We start from the raw sequence: 6,294 nt of genomic DNA on the forward strand, positions 1-6,294 counted from the left end.
TTTATTACGGGTAGTTGAGACTGTTAAACTGACAATCATAAACATTTTCGAACAATGCATAGCATTTATGGCACCAATATAATTATATATTATTTGGAATTCTCGATAGTTTGAGAAAATAGTAAATGTTATAAGACATATCTTACCAAAACACGATCTTGAGTGTTTTCACGTGCCTTCTTAAATTCTTAAACAGTGTATTTTATGAATTTATATACTCTTACACATTCAAGATCAGTCTTTCCATCGAAATTAACAAGAGAAGATGGATGTTCAATACAGGTGTATAATATTAGAATTTTCATTAATGAAAAAAGAGATTTTTCAATCTCAAGAAGTTTCCAAGAGGCAAAGAAAAAAGGAAGAATACATTTTAAATACAAAATATTATGATCCTTTTAATACATGACCTTGTAGATATATAGGATTTTTTTAATAGATGTATAACTTATACTATTACGTTTTGTAGTTCAGTTTTATACCCTACATTATTTTTTATGCCTCACCTACGAAAGTAGAGGGGCATTATGCTTTTTGATCTGTGGGTCCGTCCGTTCGTTTGTGCGTCCGTCTGTCCCGCTTCAGTTTAAAGTTTTTAGTCAACTTGTAGTTTTTGATGGAGTTGAAGTCCAATCAACTTGAAACTTACACATGTTACCCATAATGTAGTCTTTTTAATTTTCATGCCAAATTAGAGTTTTGACTCCAATTTCACGGTTCACTGAACATAGAAAATAATAGTGCGAATGTACTATGGTACAATTTATTCCAATTTTATAGTTGTCCAAAAGGAAGCGATGTTTTCGTCGGATGAACAATCTGAAATGGGTTCGAATCGTGATGATATTAATGCAACTGACAATGACAAAAACAAAACCTTACTGCGCTCAAGAACCCTCTTTGATGCAAGTTCCAAGTCAAAATCCTTCTTATATCCAGCATACTTTTTGCAATTACGTTCTTAATGAACGTATTGTCCATTTTTATCTTGTCATGGATATGCATGGAATATTATCAAACAGAAGATAATTGTATTTTTTAAGCATTAACTTGTATTTTTAGCTTTATCAGCACACAAAACCAAGGATATACAGACGTGAGCATTCACAAGAAATTAGGATTATAAAAATTCAAAGAATAATTTTAAAATATTTCATGTGGCATTTGCAATTAAACGACATGTAACATAAATAAATGTCGGTCTACATTACAAAAACAGACTTGTAGAGAAATTTTATCTACACAGATATATCCTGTATTACTGGAGTCACAAGACATTAATACTCAGACGTTTTCTGCAAAACACATAACTACATAAATAAATCGTTAACAAACTACCTAAAAGCTTAATATTTTATATAATAGAAGACCTGGGCATGGGCCCTTCCTATTTTGTATATATATATATATGCCTTATGTTATGAAGTTTCTGTTTGTCATATGTCCATTGTCCTTGACTTCATTTTCATGGTTCAGTGATTACTTGAAAAAAGTTAAGAATTTTTGTATATCCGATTTTTCTCTTATTAAGAGTAATATGATAACTATATTTGGTATGTGTGTGGTCAAGTTCATACATTTGTATATCAGATACTGCAAGCAATAGATCTACTATGTTTAGTGTATGGAATGATTGTAATGTGAACATGTACAACTGGCAGGTGTCATTTGACCTTGACCTCATTTTCATGGTTCAATGGTGAACGTTAAAGGAGAAGGTCCGGTAAGGACTCATTTTGGCCTCAAATTTCAGTTTCATCTGAAGAAAGATTTTGACCACTTTTTAAACACTTAAGTGTCTATTTCACTTGATTCAATTAGTTTATGTGAAAGATTTTAACTGATTAAGTCATTAAAAACGATCCGATTGAAGCTCAAATATGAAAAATATCTCAAATATGCCAAAAAACGTCACTTTTCAGATTGTTTTTGTCAAAAATGAAAGTGGCCGCATCCGTGTTCATCCACAACCTTTATATATGTTATGTATTATCATAAAATACAACTTACATTGCAATATTAAGGATGAACACGAATGCGGCCACTTTCGTTTTACACGGAAACCGTCTAAAATTTATCTAAAATGATAGAATTTTGAAGATTTCAGTAATTTAGCATGACTTAATGGTGCTACAACCCGATATATGTGCATTGTATTGTCAAACACAGCCCATATTTATGTAGCAGAAGCATTCAACTGTCCAATAAATAACTAAAAGTTTACATTTTAACAATTTTGTAAAACTGTTATATTTTTGGGCCAAAAAGGGGCCTTACCGGACTTACTCCTTTGTGTGTTTTGTGGTGTTTGCTAATATTTTGCGATATACATGTCAGTCCGTCATGTTTTATTTGACTTTAACCACCTTTTTTTCGGTTCATTGCTAAAAGTTAAGTTTGTGTTTTTTCTTTTCTTTTAATAATATAAGTAATAGGGCAACTATGTTTGGTATGCTGAATGATTGTAAGGTGTTTACATGTGTATGTCTGTCTGACAATTATCTTCCGTCGATAACCTAATTTTCATGGTTCATTGGTCAATCTTAACTTTTCCTGGTTAATTTTTTTTTTTATACCATATGCAATAGGTTAACTAAATTAAAGCATGTAATGATGTCTGTCTGGCAGGGTTCATCTCACCTTGACTTTATTTTCATGGTTCATTGATCAGTATCAAGTTTTCCTGGTTAAGTTGTTTCACAGGTGTGCAATTATAGTTAAACTATCAAGTTTAAAGTATATTTGGTGTATGGAATGATTGTAAGGTGTACATGTATTTTCATTTTGGTTTATCTGAGTGTAAAAATAATAATTTATTTATATTAAATGGTAGAGTAAATGGCGATAAAGAAGGCATGTTTACGTGTAGACAGTCAAGTGTTGTCGATTATTTTATTTGTACATATCCATTGTTATACTGTATTAATGAAATGCTTGTTCATGATTTTTCGTCATTATACTCTGATGTTCACTCGCCTTTATCGTTGACTATGTTATTTAAACAAACTTGTGCTATAGATAAAAATATAAACGTAGAAACATGCGCTGGTCAAAATGTAAAAAAGATAAATAAATGGGATACTGAAAAAGAAAACGAATTCGTTGAGAGCATTGACAGAAATAAGTTAAGCGAATTAGAATCAGAGTTGAACATGCTAGAAACTAGCATACTAGCTAAAGAAAACATAGACAAAGTGGTTGAACAAGTAAACGCTATCATTCTAGAATCAGCAGAAAAAGTATTGGGATCTCATTACAAGGGGGGAAACAAACACTTCGATAAAAAGGTACAAAAGCCATGGTTTAACAAAGAATGCTGGAAAACAAGAAAATGTTTCCGTATCGCAAAAAGAAGGTATAAATCCATTAAGACGGAAAATAATCGAAAACAAATGAAAAACTCAGAGAGAGATTATAAGAGACAACTAGATAGATCCATAAAAAAACATAAAAAAGAAACCAGACAGAAGATGAACACATTAAAAAACAGCAACGCAAAGGAATTTTGGAAGATCTTGAATACAAACAGAGGGGTAAAAACAGCTAATATTTCTGTTGATGTTCTTTACGAATTTTTTAAAAGTCTTAATTCTTCAACTTCTGAAGATGAAAACATACCTATTTCAGAAGAATTGCAAGAATTGAATGAAATTATTAACAGTAGTATTACTGAGGTAGAAATTTTTACATGTATAAAAAAACTAAAAAATGGAAAAGCATGTGGTGATGATTTAATTATAAATGAATATATAAAGTCTACATGTAATATTTTTATGCCTGTTTATGTTAAACTTTTTAATGTGATATTTAGTTCGGGAAATGTACCAGAATCCTGGCTTATTGGAAATATTATACCTTTTTACAAGAATAAAGGAGATCAGTGTGATCCACAAAATTATAGACCCATCACTATTTTAAGCTGCTTGGGTAAACTTTTTACTTCAGTACTCAATCTTAGAGTAAGCTCATTTTTAGAGAATTTCTTATTGCTCAAGGAAAACCAGTTTGGATTTAGGAAAAAATATTCTACAACCGATAGCATTTTTGTACTTTATCTATTATTTGAACTGTTAAAACAGAAAAAGAAAAAACTGTATTGTGCCTTTATTGATTTTGCAAAGGCCTTTGATACTGTTTGGCATGCAGGACTTTGGTCAAAACTACTTAAATACTCTGTGAATGGTAAAATGTTTAATACTATTAAAAATATGTACAGTAACATAAAATCTAGAATTTGTTATAGTAATGAATTTTCTGAATTTTTCCCATGTAATGTTGGTGTTAGGCAAGGGGAAAATTTATCTCCTATACTTTTTTCTTTATATGTAAATGATCTAGAAGATTTTCTAATAGAAAAGAACATAGATGGTTTGAAATCTCTATCAGATGAATTAGAAACTGAACTAGATTGTTATCTTAAACTTTTTATTATATTATATGCAGACGATACAGTCTTGTTATCAGAGTCTCAGATTGACTTACAAAAGCAACTGGATACTTTATCTGAATACTGTAAATTGTGGAAACTGAAAGTGAATGTACAAAAAAGTAAAATTGTAAATTTCTCTAAAGGTAGACTACCTAATAATATTAAATTTAATTATGAAGATATTGTACTAGAAATTGTTAATGAGTTTACTTATCTAGGTGTCTTATTCAGTAGAACAGGAAGTTTTTTAAAGGCTAAAAAAGCACAAGCAAATAAAGCAATGTGTGCTATGTACGACGTTATCAAAAAAGGCAGATTGCACCATCTTTCTATTGAATGTCAAATTGAATTATTTGATAAGATTGTTAAACCTATTTTAATTTATGGGAGTGAAGTCTGGGGTTTTGGTAATAATTCGGTTATAGAAAGGGTTCATATGAAATTCTGCAAACTTTTGCTTAAGGTTAAAAATTCTACACCTAATTTCATGATATACGGAGAATTGGGCATATATCCTTTGGAAATTGATATAAAACTCCGTATAATTAACTACTGGACTAAATTGTTGTCTGGAAAACAAGAAAAACTTCCTGCAATACTATACAAGTACTCATTGTATAAATATAAAAATGATATTACTTGGCTGAAACATGTTAAATCCATTCTTGATGAATCTGGTCTATCATTTGTGTGGGATACCCAATATTTTGTAAACGATACATGGCTTTATACTATTGTTAAACAAAATCTTGTTGATCAATTTAAACAGAAATGGCACACTAACGTACAAGAATCGCCAAAAGCTATAAACTACCGTATGTATAAAGAAAACTATGAATTTGAATATTATTTAAAAAATTTAGATGATAGAAATATTATTACATTATGTAGATTGAGAACAGGAAGTCATAGATTTCCTATTGAGACTGGTAGATGGCAAAACGTTGCAAGAGAAAATAGAAAATGCTTACTTTGTAATTCTGGCGACATCGGAGATGAATTTCATTATATTTTTATGTGTTCTGTATTCAATGATGATCGTAAACAGTTTTTGAGAAAAAAATATAGAAATCAACCAAATGCATTGAAATTTAATGAACTGATGAATAGTAAAAATCTTTCTGATCTTAATAACTTGTGCAAATATATAAGACTTGTAAATATTCATTTAGGCTCTCCTGGGTAATTCATGTACTTGATATCATTTAGTTTAATATGTATATCGTAATATATGATATGTACCTCCTCTTGCTTTCGTATAATTTTGTATGTTTGTACATATGAACTATGTAATTATTGTGTGTATCTCTATACCATTGTAATTTGGTTTGTTGAGAAATAAAGATATATATAAGCTTGACCTCATTTTCTTGGATCATATTAAATTTATGTGATAGTTGTAGTAAAACTTTATATCTAGAACCATCAACATGATATCAAAAGTTAGTAAAGAAGGCGAGACATTTCGGCGTGTGAACTAGTATTATTTTGTTTATCTACTTTAACACATGCAAACACGAAGAAACCACGGATTACGTTATGTTTTCCAATTTTTTTAAAAATTATTCTTGTCCTTTATTTTTTTGGATTCTGAAACTGTCTAACAAAGTAGACAAAGCTTTAACAGTTGGACATTTCCAACACAAGAAGATACATTTGTATAAATATGTATTAAATAAATGTTTTGGTTTATATAGGAAATAAACCCAAACCTTATGAGATAAGAAAAAGCATTATACTCGTCAACAAAAGTAATGCACAAATTTGAATCCCATGTTATCCTAAAATATGATATATTAAAAAAAAAAAATTACAACCCCACTATAGCAGCAATATACCGACGTCAGAAAGTTTTGGCGTTCCAT

The sequence above is a fragment of the Mytilus galloprovincialis genome, chromosome 8, assembly GCF_965363235.1.
Source record: "Mytilus galloprovincialis chromosome 8, xbMytGall1.hap1.1, whole genome shotgun sequence".
Lineage (NCBI taxonomy): Eukaryota > Metazoa > Mollusca > Bivalvia > Mytilida > Mytilidae > Mytilus > Mytilus galloprovincialis.